General features: G+C 44.8%; 1 protein-coding gene and 1 long non-coding RNA gene across 5 annotated transcripts in view; one reads left to right on the top strand and one right to left on the bottom strand.

Moving 5' to 3' along the window:
* Positions 1 to 3,397: 3,397 nt before the first annotated feature.
* The window catches only part of LOC117778006, a 66,538-nt gene continuing 55,270 nt past the window's right edge, over positions 3,398 to 14,665 (bottom strand). Inside the window, exon 4 of the long non-coding RNA XR_004616714.1 lies at positions 3,398 to 3,471. This is a non-coding gene — a long non-coding RNA (uncharacterized LOC117778006). The remainder of the gene's footprint in view (positions 3,472 to 14,665) is intronic.
* The window catches only part of LOC117777991 (zinc finger protein GLI2-like), a 51,425-nt gene continuing 43,466 nt past the window's right edge, over positions 6,707 to 14,665 (top strand). For all 4 annotated transcript variants that reach the window (XM_034613162.1, XM_034613133.1, XM_034613154.1 and 1 more), the window contains exon 1: positions 6,707 to 6,807. The gene's annotated coding sequence lies outside the window, so the exon portion shown is untranslated. The remainder of the gene's footprint in view (positions 6,808 to 14,665) is intronic.

Raw genomic sequence — 14,665 nt, 5'->3', positions numbered from 1 at the left:
GGAGCTAAACACACATCTGCGGCGCTGCCAGCCACAAAGAGACTTATCTGCCAATCGGCTCAGGGGCCGTTGGAGCCGGCGCTTTGTGCACAGAGCCACGTCTTCGTGTTCCCCCAGAGCCAAACGGGAATTTACATGATTTAAGCGTTGCATGCGGCCGACGCTCTCGAACAGAACAATCCGAGCAGGTCGGGTCGAACTCGAGGACACTTGAGCAGGATCATGTGTGAGGCCGGAGGCCGCAGTGCCGGGACGTTACCACCGGGAGGACGGGAGAAATCTACTAGAACACAAACCTCCTCTCAGCTAAATGCTGTTTATCAGACTCACACTTAGTGATTAACATCGTTAAAATGTCAAATCGTCAGAATGTTACTCAGCACATGGACGATTTCAGACTGTTTCTGGACGAGCAGCAGATACATCGAAGGAGGAATTGATCGGTTCATTAATAATTCTAAACAATAACAGTGTTTCTATAAGAACGACTCACAAGTGAATCACAGAAAAGATGAAGAACCAGTTGAGCAGTGAACTTCTCTCCAGCCTGAGGAGGAGAAGGAGTTTCAGAGCTTTGTAACTTTAGACTTTTTAATAACGTCTTGAAGGAAGTGACTTCATCGCTTGTTAAACGTCTGCAGATCCTCGGTGAAGCGTTGAGCACGTTGGACCTTTTCAAAGTGAGGAGACGGACGAGAGGAGGAAACGTCCACAGACAATAACAGTAAGAAGAAGAAGGGGGCGGAGCCGCTCCTCTAATTGACCTCTTGTCTTCAGACTGTCGGATCACGGAGCAGCAGGACGAGGCTCAGACAAAGAATGAAGGAATGAAGCACAAACACAAAGGCCCCCGGCTCCTCGCAGACTTCAGCCATTTGAATTTGTGACCGTCTCGTCGTCACGGTTCTTTAAATGCAAACATGATCCTGAGTTCATGTATTTAACTTCTGGTTCTGCATGTGAGAAACAGCAGGAGCACGTCTGGAAGCTTCCCAGTGAGCGAGTGGACGTGTTGACGAGGTTTCTAACACGAGACGGACGTGGAACTGGAAGAAGACGAGGAGCCGTACACGTAGAGGACGAAGACGTCAACTTGGAAACACGAGGAGATCTGCGGTGATAAGACGCCGGAGCAGATAAAGATCCATGAAAACCACGTCATCGCTCAGACATGGAGCGAAACAGAATAATGAGCAGGTGTGGCTGCAGGGGGCGCTGTTACTGTTGATCAGTGATATAAAGCTGCTTTAAAGAATAAAATGAATATAATCAAGGTGTAAAGAAGCTTCAAGTTCTAACGCAGAAATAAATCAACTTTCATTCTCTGTGTTATTCAGGAAGGAGCAGAAGTCCTGAGAGTTCAGTAGAAACTCTGAGACGAGATGTTTGTGTGTGAGCGACTCAGACGTGTTCGTGACCATCGTCCTCGGACCTGCTGCGACTGAATGAATCTGTGTCATCAGCTCCTTCAGACTGAGGGACACTCGGTCCAACTCATTGTCCCAGAGGACACAGGCTGTTTCTAAAAGACTGACTTCTGTTGGCCCGCAGCCAGCGAGCGCACACACACAGAGACACACACACACACAGAGACACAGACACACACGCGGCGCCCTGCAGAGCGGCTGGTTTGGATGAATGCAGGACGGAGGTGGACGACAGGGATTCGAGTCTCCTGCAGGTTAATGGAGAAACAAACACTCATCTATTGTTAATTGAGAAAGAGCCACAGGTTCTATGTGATGTTTAAAACTTGTTAGTTTCACTTCATGAAGAACGATGAAGGGCTGAAGGTGTTTGTGACCAAATGAATAAAACTTTACCACATGAAAAGATCTAATTACAGACGTTTATTCAAGGATATTAAAAAGTTAAAGTGTCTCTGAGGATTTCCTCAGAAAGGTTGAGGTTTGATTCTAGACAGAACCTCAGAGTAGATCTACAGAACCTCAGAGTAGATCTATAGAACCTCAGAGTAGATCTACAGAACCTCAGAGTAGATCTATAGAACCTCAGAGTAGATCTATAGAACCTCAGAGTAGATCTACAGAACCTCAGAGTAGATCTATAGAACCTCAGAGTAGATCTGCAGAACCTCAGAGTAGATCTATAGAACCTCAGAGTAGATCTGCAGAACCTCAGAGTAGATCTATAGAACCTCAGAGAACCTGTAGTCTCTTCTTCGTCTCCTCTTCTCTGACCAGAGGGTGAACATGACTCTGCCGCTGCACAGAGACGCAGGAGGACCTGGGGTCAGTGGGGATTAGGTAGGAGGTGGAGCATATCTGATTTAATACGGAGCCGGGGCGGAGAGGGAGGTCGGGGGGGACGCAGCAAATAAACTCAGCGGATATTAAAGGTCGGGGGTCGTCCCACATGTGTTTTCTGAGGCCGACTCGCTGAAGACCAAAGCAGATGAGTCACAGCTGAGGTGGCACAGATGTGGAGCGGCTCGGAAAACCCATCACATCCTGAAACACACCCACTCGAGGTACAAGTACAACCACGAGTACAACCACGGGTACAACCACAACTAAGAGTACTACCACAACTAAGAGTACTACCACGAGTACACAAAACACAAGCTCATATCTTCTTCTTTATTTTGTGTGTTTAGACTCTGACGTACTTCAGTTATTTTCCCCCTCAGTTTATTCCAGAGTGTTAAAGATAACGATTTTTATTTGGATTAGAATGAGTGTATTTTATTTGTATTTCTAATTAATCTTAATTAATCTGAGTTCATTATTTTAGTGTTTATGATTTGATTTCTAATATTATGTATTGTTCTTTATTATTTTCATTAGTCTGTATCATAAAATGTTTAATTATATTGATTTAAGTTTGTGTGTTATTCTATTTATGTATTCATTGTCTCTTTCTTTCATTTCTCATTGTTTCTGATCATTATTTATATAATTTGCTGATTTAAAAAGTGAGTTTTCTTGTTTTGTCTGATTCCAACGTGACGTTTCAGCGTCGGTCTCAGGCTTTGAGAAGCAGTTTCCCGTCAGAAAAGCTTTGGAGGATGAGAAACAGAAGATCTCCTGCACCTGAAGCTGAGGACTTTGTCTCTGACGCAGTTAAAGTCTTAATAAGACAGACTCCCCTCTCGTTCCCACAGTGGGGACAGATACAGACGCAGCTCTGTGGAAGTCATCAGTGTCAGATGGCGAGATGAGGGAAGCTGTTCTCACGCAACAGTTTTAAAAGATATTCAATATTATTATTGCTCGGGGCTGAAATTATTTCCACATGTCGGCGACACCGGTGATACCATCGTTTTCTACGAGTTCTAATAGAAGTTACGTCTTTTATTTTCATTTAATTTCACTTGTTTCATTGTTGACGCTGATAAAGTCGATGACCCGGCTGCAGATGGTCCGTTTCTGCTTTCAGCTGCTGCACGTTCTTTATTCCCTCTGAAGATTCAGGTTCACAGATTGTATCTGCGAACAGATGATTCACGTTCTGTTTGTCAGAAGACAAACCAGAAAGTAGGACTTTAAGTTTAAAAAATGATTTCAGAATGTAAAGGAGAATGAAAACATTTATTGAATGTTGATTTGATTTGATATGAGTTTATTTTGAATTAGTGGAAGTGCAACAATCTGCACATAAAGACTATAAGATGAATAAGAGATTGATAAGGAAATGAAAACTTTAGACTTGTTCCTTATCTTTAAATTCTTCTTTATCTCTTCTTCAAGAAACGACTCGTTAACACGTCTCAGCAGCTTCAGACTCTGAAGCAACATCTGAGACTCTGAGTGAATTCATCAGAAAACTTATTTTAATCAAACTGAAGTGTTTCTGGTGAGAGGAGACTCCCCCCTCACACCAGCAGGTGGCGCTAGTGGATCACTTTGCTTCACCACCTGAAACAAGTGAAGCTCTTTCCTGTTTGAACAGGTTCGTTCAGCCACTGAGGAAAACATGCAAATTAAAGTCTACAGCTGCAGATGATGAAATACAAATACATATTTAAATGTATTTAAAGCAGCTGCAGCTGTGTTTTTTAATTTATTCATTAAAACTAAATGTTAATATAAAAGGTTTATATTGATGAATATAGATTAGAACACGTTGTAGTTGTTTTTCTTGTATGTGAACATTTTAACTCAACAAAATATTAAAGCTGATGTTCTGAATAAATACATTTAAATTCACTGCTTCTTTTTAAATATCTTCTTAAATCTTTTCTTGTTATAAAACCTTTTAGAAAGTATTGACATCAACATATATTTCTGTTTCTGTTTATATGATAATAACGATATGAGAGCGAACGATGGGTCGGACATTAAACACCTCAACAAAAAGTGTCTCCACAAGTAACAGGTAAATAACTGAAGTTTGTGAGGCTGTCAATGATCAGAGAAGTCAACACAACAGCTACACAATATCTAAACACATTCACACAACATTAAATCAGCTACACAACTTCTGTACCTCATCTCTTTTCTGTCTGTCAGGACGTCCACATGCAGTGGACTGAAGCTGCCACTAGATGTCAGTGTTCAATTGGAAATGAGACGAGATTTAAACCAGATGATGAACGTGCACGTGAAGCTCAGGACAGTTTAATTATTATTTACCTGTAATTAAACTTTGTTACATATGTTTATTATAATTATATAAATACATGAGTTATATTGATGTGACTTAAATTTAGGTTTAAAACAAAATAATATTATTATAACTTTATTCTAATTAACTTCTACATGAGTTGAATTTATGATTCATTATCTTTAATTTAAATCTCTGAAAGCAGTGATTATGAAACATTTCTCACACATTATTTAATTCATGCAATAAAAAGTGAATGAATCTCAAATATCAAACTGGAAACAATCAAAATAAAGTTCTAAACGAATCAGGAGGAATTAATCAGCCAATTACTGAATGAATATCAATAATTCAGATCCATTAAAACTGGATTTAACACAACGAGAGCAAATTATTTAATCAGCTGTTATTGTAAAAAGAGGAAAACAATAAAACAAATCTGAGATAAAGGAAAATAAATTATTTCCAACAACCGATAATTCACACGATTCAACATTTACACCCAAGATGATTATTCAACAGATTTTATGATCAATAATCAATACGAGGTTATTGATCAACTGTGTGGACGTGATATTCTGCTGTAGATTGACATACATGTGGTTTTAATGATGGGAACGGTTTGAGAGGAGGAAGAGGAGGAGGAGAGAGAGAGAAAGAGAGAGAGAGAGAGAAAGAGTGAGAGAGAGTGAGGAAGAAGAGATAGAGAGAGAGAGAGAGAGTGAGGAAGAAGAGAAGAGAGAGTGGAGGAAGAAGATGAAGAGGAGGAGGAGAGAGAGAGAGAGAGGAGGAAGAAGAGGATGAAGAAGAGATAGAGAGAGAGAGAGAGAGAGAGAGAGAGAGAGAGAGAGAGAGAGAGGAGAAGGAAGAAGAGGATGAAGAAGAGGAGGGAGAGAGGAACTGGAGAAAGAGGGGGAGAGAGAGACACACACACACACAGAAGAACAGAGAGAGAGGGAGAGAGAGAGACACACACACACACAGGAGAAGAGAGAGAGAGAGTTAGAGTTAGAGAACCAGAAAGAGAGAGAGAGAGAGAGAGAGAGAGAGACAGAGAGAGTTAGAGAGAGAGAGAGAGAACCAGAAAGAGAGAGAGAGGGAGAGAGAGAGAGAGACACACACACACAACAGAGAGAGAGAGACACACACACACAACAGAGAGAGAGAGACACACACACACACAGAAGAACAGAGAGAGAGAGAGAGAGAGTTAGAGTTAGAGAGAGAGAGAGAGGAAGAAGAGATAGAGAGAGAGAGAGAGTGAGGAAGATGAAGAGGAGGAGGAGAGAGAGAGAGAAAGAGTGAGAGAGAGAGAGAGAGAGAGAGAGGAGGAAGAAGATGAAGAGGAGGAGGAGAGAGAGAGAGAGTGAGGAGAAGGAAGAAGAGGATGAAGAAGAGGAGGGAGAGAGGAACTGGAGAAAGAGGGGGAGAGAGAGACACACACACACACAGAGAGAGAGAGAGAGTGAGGAGGAAGAAGAGGGGGGGGGGAGAGAGACACACACACACACACACAGAAGAACAGAGAGAGAGAGAGAGAGAGAGAGAGAGAGAGAGAGAGAGAGAGAGAGAGAGAGAGAGAGAGAGGGAGAGAGACAGAGAGAGAGAGACAGAGAGAGAGAGAGAGAGAGAGAGAGAGAGAGAGAGAGAGACAGAGAGAGAGAGAGACAGAGAGAGAGAGAGAGAGAGACAGAGAGAGAGAGAGAGGGAGAGAGACAGAGAGAGAGAGAGAGACAGAGACAGAGAGACAGAGAGAGAGAGAGAGAGAGAGAGTTAGAGAGAGAGAACCAGAAAGAGAGAGAGAGAGAGAGAGAGAGAGAGAGAGAGTTAGAGTTAGAGAGAGAACCAGAAAGAGAGAGAGAGAAGGAGGAGTGGACTGATCCTCATCTTCTTCTTCTCCTCCTCTAACTTCTCGGGACCTTCGTGCGTCTTTTCCTCGGGCGCGTGTCGCGGGTTCACGAGAGAAACTTTCCCTCCTCGTGGAGTTTGTCGTGCCCGCGCTCAGCACGCACGCACGCACGCACGCGTGTCTCTTTCTGGAATACGTGTGTAAAGTTGACGCGCTGCGCTCCGAGCGCCGCGGACGGGATTTGATGGTTTTCTTTCTTCTTCTTCTTCTTCTTCCACTTTCCTGTGAGGGATCTGATGCTCTTCCTCTCCTCTGACAGAAGAGAAGCCCGGTCCGCCTGACGAAGAGGAGGAGGAGGAAGAGGAGCCGCTCAGGACGCGGAGGACGCTCGGGTGAGTTGAACCATGTGCTCCACAAACTGTTATAAACTCTGTTAATGATCGAGTCCGAGCTGCGGCGGGTCGGTGCTCCTCCCGTTTCACTTCAGACTTTATTCTCTTTACAATTAGAAACATCACTTGCTCGTTGAATCTCCCCACGTCCTCCTCAGATGTATGTGGTTCCTTACTCCTGGGTCTCCTGATCGAGAACAAACCACAGCTCCTTCAGCTCCTGGGACTTTCACACCGATGCTGGAATCTCAGGAATTTGCAACCTGATATTTAAGATGATCTCCGGTTCAGAAACTCGGTGTTGACGTAAAGAAACGTTTCTTCTCTTTGATTCCAACCCGTTTGAAACTCTGCAGCTGAGACGAAGAGGAACTTTGGTTTTATCCTAAATAACGAAGATGTTTGCAGGATTTAAAAGTTTAATTTCCTTTATTTTAATCTCCTTTAAAAGAAGCAGGAATAAACAAGTTTAGTTTTATTTCCTCTCAAAGAAAAACGTTAGAACTAATTCTTGATGAATTAAAGAGTTGAATCTGTTATTTTGTGTAAATGGAACGAAGCCTCCTCACGTCCCTCTCGGTCCGAGGAGCAGCTTTAATAGTGAAAGGCCGCTTGCATTCATTTGCATCAGAAAAAAACTTTTAGTGCATTTGCCATTGTGCAGAATGAAGAGTTCCAGCAGTCAGGGAGCAGGGGGGGGGGGGGGGGGGGGATGTGAGGGAATAATGGGGCCCCTCACATTATTCACCATGACATGGGGGCTTCCACAGAACCTGTGATGGGGATGTCACTTTCATCCTGAGCCGAGCGGCCGGCCTTCCTCCCTGGCTGTCATCTCTCACACACAACCCCCCCGTACCCCCCCCCACGTCCCGGTGGCTCCCGGTCCGTTAATGATCCGCAGGTTTAACGACCGCAGCGGAGAATCATCTGCAGCGTGCACGTGACGGGCCGGGAGGAGAAAGGAGGTGCAGCAGCTCGCAGGGCGCCCTACGTGTGAATGTGAAGTGAGTGGGACGTCCTGCTGTGAGGACTCAAAAGTCTCTTATCCCACAAAACAACAAGTCCACACCAATTACTCCGTGTGGCCCCGGGGCCGTTGTTCCTGGTGGGCTAGCTGAGAAGAGAGGCTTCAGGGTTCCACAGAGGATCCTGCAGAACCAGGAGCTTTTCACACTAAGAGTTCTCACAGTGCATCAGACTCCGGTGAATTAAAGTTTACATCCGACTCCGAGTTCAGATGAATAACAGGAAAGAAACAGTTCATCGCATTAATCCACTTATTACTGAACTGGTTAATTCATGTGTTCAGGTTTATTCTCCTTGATGTGAATATTTATATCTTATAAATATCTGCAGGTTTCAAACTCAAACTCAAACTTCCATTTTATCAGTGAAACGTATTTTAAATATTGACTCATGAATTTGTGTGTTTTTAGGTTTAATCCGTTAAATATACCTGATAAAGATCTTTATATGAATTAGTCTGGATGAATAATTTGTTGAATAAACGTCCGAGAGGAAATAGAATCAAACCAGAACCAGAGAATTAAACAGAATAAGGAATAAGATGCTTTAATGAAAAGAGGAGAAGTTTCTATTTATCCATCAGGAAAAATCTGAATCTGACAGTTGATTGACGTAATGAATTTAAAATAAACCCTCAGTGTCTGGCAGCTGTTCCAGATGTTCTCTGTGGATCAGGAGTTCAAACCAGGATCAGAAGGTTCCGACACAAACGTTACATGAAATCAGAGAGAAACGAACTCTGGTCACTTTCCAAACCACAAACTTCCTCTGACGGGGGGAAGCAGCGACCAGGCAGCGGCAATTACACATGATGAAAACAGAGCCGTGTTTAATGCAACACACACACAGGACAAATCAAAGGTCCGGGGGCCACCGGGGGCCCGTGGCTCTTCCTCTCCGCTGTGTACACAGAGCTCATCGGCTTTGATGCATCTGTTAATTAACTCCTGAAGGGACGGCAGCCACGCCACGTTCAGGCCTGACAGCCGAGTGCGTGAGCGTGTGAGTCTGTGTGTGTCTGTGTGAGTCTGTGTGTGTGTCTGTGTGTGTGTGAGGATGTGACGGGGGCCCCTCGCTGTGCACAGAGACGCCGGCGATGACACTTTGACACGATGTGAAAGCGAATGATCCCAGATCTGGGAGAAGCTTTTCACTGCAGCACCGCGCCTCTGGTCTCTCGGCTGTGTTTGGTCATCACAGGCCGCTGAGCTCCTCGTCTGATGGCGTCCTCGTGTTCCTCGCCCGCCTCACGCGGCGCCGGCGCTGCCTGGCTGCTCCTTGATGAAGAGCCTCGGTCGTTTCCTCGCCGTGGAAGCCGCCAGGCCGCAGACGCATCAACCGTCCGCCGCCACAAACGGGAAAACAGCTCTGTTGCTCTTTTTTGTCCGTGCACAGAACCCTTTAGCATGTGGCGTCCCTGCGGGGCCATGTGGTATTCTTTAGCAATCAATCCCCCCCCCCCCCACCTCCGACCCCGTCTTTCCGTGAGCTCAATCAGACCTGGAGGTCAGGAGGAATGCGTTTGGCCCCCGGAGGCCCCCTCGCCTCTTCTTCTTCTTCTTCCCTCCCTCCAGGAAGGGAGGGTACCCGTCAGGGGCCGGGGACAGGCTCCATCCCGGGGCCCCCCGCCCCCCCCGGAGGGCCTGTGACACGCTGTTAGTGACGGGGCCCCTGCAGGTTTCCACCATGTCACTGGATATTAGCTCTGATCCCAGGAGCCTGTGGCCCCTGATGCAGTTTGACAGCTGAGGGCCGACACGTAGAAAACTCACCGAGCTCCCAAAGTCAAAACTTCCTCTGAACTTTATTTACTCACAGGGAATCTGAAGTTAAAGTTTATTTATAATATAACGTCAGGTTCTTTTTACTGATGTGTTCACGTTCTTGATGTAATACAACTACTCACACATGAAGTAAAAGTACAACAGTAAAGTACAGTAAAGTACAGTAAAGACCTTGAGAAGCTGGAGTCTGAGTTCATCTCTTTATGAGTAAAGTTCCCTCTCATCAGTCACAGATTTAAATCCTGTCACTTGTGTTTATTCTGTAATAATCTTCGATCTTTATCACGTAGATTTAATATTAAGATTTAAATACAGATATTAATGCAGCAGAGTTTCATTAATTATCTCCACTGCAGCAGCCGTCATCTTGTAATTCATCTCACTGCAGTTTCACAATCAACCAAAACATTTCTGACACTTCTCATAAAAACAACAGAGTCATTGTTTAGCTGTGTGCACGACCACGTGCACGCTCACGCTGTCCTCCATTAGGTTTTTACCGTCCACGCCGACAGTCTTAAGTTTCAGCTGCAGGTTCAGTGCAGTTCTCTCTCACTCTGTCGTCTGTGAACCTGTCACTCACAAGCTGTTGCACGTGAGAGCGACACTCATGCGTGTGCACGTGCACGCTCACTACCACGGCTGATTGGATGAACTATGAGGGGAAACACTGATGTAGTATATTGTCGTAGTGTAGTACAGGATGTGTGTAATTCAAATTCTACTCAAAGTATTTTTGTCTGCAGGTGTTCACACACGTCATGAATTTGCCCTGAAGGCGCACACACACACACACACACACACACACGCACACACACACACATGCACACACACACACACACACACTACAGCCGTGCCTCCGAGCAGCAGGGAGTTTCCCTGAACGCTTCACTGTAGACGTGATGACATGAAGCTGATTTCACCTCGAAACACTCAGAAAACTCCTAAACTGTGAATCAGTGTTGTTTTGTGTCACGGTAAATAAACAGAGAAACTTAAAGCTCGTTCTAAACACGGTGAAAAGTCAATGTTCACACGTCTGACGTTTCATTTCGTAGTTTCCTGGACATCAAGATGAAACTTATTGTAAAAATCTATATTTCACACCAGAGGCCTCAGCTCTGAACGAATCATTTCTTTAAATCCTTTTACTGAAATGTTTTTAAAAGTTAACCTGACGCTGTTTCCTGCAGCACGAGAACTGTTTAATGAAAAGTATAATGAATTAAATGAGGACTAATTCAAGAGGCCGTGGTCGTTCTGTAGCTGTTTGCAGGGAGAACAGAGTAAAGGGACAAACAGGACTCACTGTGGGTGTCGAGGAATTAAAGGATCCGTCAGCAGGAAGTCGTCGGCTCCAAACTGCAGCTGTAAAACAGCGAGTGGCCGCGCCGTAGCTGGAGCATTTGGCCGAGGGGTCAGGGATCAAAGTGGTCGCTGGGCCTCGGCGGTCAGCGTGGACTTCACGCCGCCAGCATGCAGAGCTGGAGGAGGAGGAGGAGGAGGAGGAGGAGGGACACGTGGTGAAGAGGGCAGACAACTGCAGCAAGAACAGGGATCACGTTTTAGGCTTTTGACTGCAGGAATCAAACCCGCGACCTCACAGGTTTAAATCACGTCTGCTGCGGCTGAAGGTGACGGGTCAGACCGGCTGAGGCAGACATTATTCTCAGTGGGAATTTAATTTAAATGGAACATTTCTCTTTCGGTCATTTCAAACCATGAACGTTTAAATATTAAATGTACATCTCTAAGTTTGACATTTTCAGCCGTTCGATTAATCGACAAAAGCTGTTTTCAGACGTGAACTGAGGTCTGACGTGTTCCTGACGTGTTCCTGGCGTGTTCCTGGCGTGTTCTGCAGGTTCTGTGTGTGAGAACAAACGTCCGAGTCATTGTTCCTCTGAGTTTTCCAGAGCTGCACGTGTCTGTTGGTTCAGGGAGAAATCATCTCACCTGTAAGTGCTGCTGCTGCACGAAGAGGAGCAGAGGGTCGGGCTCTGTGCGGCGCTCAGGTGGGAGGCGTCCTCCGTCCGGGTCAAACCGGATCCTCCTGTGAACTCCGCCGCCACATCTGGTTGCTGTTGTGTGAGATCAGCCACAGGATATTGAACATCCAGGCCCAGAGAGAGTGAAGGATAGAAACTGAACTTTAACTCTGTTTGTTATCATTTAAAAGACAAAAGGAATAGAAGACGAGGACAGACTCTTCGTCTTCATCACTTTGTCCCTCGTGGGGAAGCGTCCTCTCTCTCTCTTTCTGTTTTTATCTTCAGTCGGTAGATTTGGGTTCTCGCTGCCTCTTCCCCTGAAGTTAAGAGGAACAAGTCTCTGGAAGTCGAATAAATAAATTCAAATGTCACTGTTAGCCTCTATTTGTGCATTCGCCGCTCGCACAATAAACAACCCCCCCGCTCGGTCCAGGCCGCATTCTATTTTCGACTCGCAACCGACCCGGGCTTCTTTTACGGGATAGCTATTATTCAAAAGGAGAATAGGTGCAGGGCCCGACCATAAATTCCAGCAAGTGGCCCTTGGAAAGCGGCGGCGCGGCGAGGAATTGACTGTGATTTCACTGCGCTGTGACCTTTTGAGTCCAGACACGGTCGTTTGTTTGCTTGACAAGAGCGGCTCCAATAATTCAGCGGGACAGTGGCTGCCGGTAATATCCGGTGATGAGCCAAACGGCGCCCCTGTGAGCCCTGACACCTACGAGGAGGAGCCATTTGTTCTCCTGACGCGGGGGGGAAACCCTCTCGCCGCTCGCCGTTTGATTCCTGCGAGTCGCGGCCCTCTAAAGGAATAACGTACGGTTCATTTACAGCGTGTCAGGAACTTACGTGGATATTTCTGGTGCTTTCCCCCGGTGAAGTCAGCGTCCGCAGCCGCCCTGCAGAGAAACAGGACTTTATTTAAAAGAACAGAGGAGGTGAATCTAAAACGACTCCAGAAACAAAACTAAACATTTACAACAAAGCTTTAAATTGAGTTCACGTATTAAATTATTCAGAGAAACGGGAGGAAACTAAACTGTGTTTCCTGAACAAACACCAGAGTCCATGTTTCTCTCCGAGTGGTTTAAAGTGAGCGGGGGATGACTCGACAGAATCAACACAGAACAATGACTCAACAGAAAGCTGGGGGGGGGGGGGGGGGGGGGGGGGGGATGAGAGGAGGAGGGGGGGGTCTCAGCTCTGAAGTAGTTCCCTTAAATAACCTTATTGTAAGGAAGTCTTTGTCGACCATTATACTCAAATGAATCATTGTGAGGCCCCTGAAAGGAGCCGCCGGGCCGGAGTGGGAGGAGACGCTTAATTACACTAACTGAGCTATTGACTTGCTGCTTCTGAGTCAATTCACTTAAAGAGAGAGACACTCGCCTGCATCCACGTCCTCTGCACTATATCTATCATCTTCATCACAATAATATCACCTCTTATGTGTTATTAACACTTTAACATTACTCTGTTTAAAAAGAGTTTAAAAAGCTGATAAAGTATAAATATAAAATATATATAATCACACATTCAAATAGGAGTTACAAGTCATAATTAAACATTTAATTGTATTAATTCTACATCATTATTATGGGACAAAACACAAGTATTATCTATATTATAAAAATCAATTAAAATCAATAATTACATCCCATTTTATTGTTTTTAATGTTCTTTTATTTTGAGTCTGGCTTTTCTATGATTTGCTAACTTTGATCCTATAATATATTTTGTGAAGCATCTTGTGAATCTCGCTATAGAAATAAAATGTATTATTATTACTACATTATTATGTCTTTAAAGTTTAAACACTGAGTTTCTGTTTGTAACTTTCAGGAGCAGGAAATGACAGCAACAGTATAAAGTACACAGATATTATTGGATAATTATTCTTATTGAGAAGTTTCCTTGTTCTCCATGAAACTCCACGTTCCTCTCCGGCTCCTCGTGGAAACAGACGAGTGTTGTCAAACCTGCGGCCGCAGAACAAACACCGAACACCGAACACCGATCACCGAGCGGCTAAACGTGCGAACGGCAAATGTTCAAGCTGACTAATGATGATTTGTGAGGACAGATCAGAGGAGTGCAGGCGTGAAAGACCACCATTATGTGCCTCGTATATCACCTCCACCGTGTGTGGGGGGGCTTCCCATGAGGCTTCACTCCCGGCCCCTCACACCTGTTGCCCTGATTCGTCCGCAGCTATAAAGACACCAGGCCGAGCTGTCAGTCACAGGCTTTGTTACAGACGCAGTGAAGTGGGTCTGTGGGGGGGGGTGACCTGGCTGAGTTGTGTGTTTACCAGGGTCCGGCCTGAAACCAGCAGCTTCCTGAAGAACCTCAGGGATCGGTGCAGCCGCCGGTTTCAAGTCCAACATTAGAGTGAAGCTCTTAGAATTAAAACTCTACACGTGAACATGTGATAAATACATAAGAATGAATTTAGAAATACTAAATAAATTAAAAAACTAAAGAATTATTATCACCTGAATGTATTTAAACCATCAAACGTCAGAGTGCAGGGAGCATTGTATCTGTTGCTATGGTTACGCCATCAGAGATGTTTTTTAGACGCTGCTCGCCTCGTTTTATTTTGAAAACTCCGGTAAACATTGATGCAGACGTCCATGTTTCCTCTTCCTGTTTTATCGGACTTTCGATTTTATGCTCAAAACAAAAACAGGAAATTCTGAAAAACTGGCAACAGTTTGGATATTTAACGTCCGATTTGTGCGCCCAGGAAGTTGACTTCAACGTGACATCATCAAAAACTTCTCTGGACATTATTCGTAACTAAGCAACCGACTGCGGCGGTGACAATCTACTTCCTGTTTACACCACATGACCAGTGTAGGTGAACATGTGACAGAGATGGTTTTAAAATGAATTCTCTAAACCTGCTCGTATGAATAAAGGTTATTATCGTTATGTTGATGTGGTTAAACATGGCGCCTGATGCTGCAGAGCAGATCTACGTCTTTAAATCTGCGCTGAGAGAAAATCAGGTTCCCACATGTTTCGAGTCTTAAAGAGAAAATGTGAGGA

The sequence above is a fragment of the Hippoglossus hippoglossus genome, chromosome 2 (assembly GCF_009819705.1).
Source record: "Hippoglossus hippoglossus isolate fHipHip1 chromosome 2, fHipHip1.pri, whole genome shotgun sequence".
Classification (NCBI taxonomy): domain Eukaryota; kingdom Metazoa; phylum Chordata; class Actinopteri; order Pleuronectiformes; family Pleuronectidae; genus Hippoglossus; species Hippoglossus hippoglossus.
This window is presented reverse-complemented; position numbering and strand designations above follow the sequence as displayed.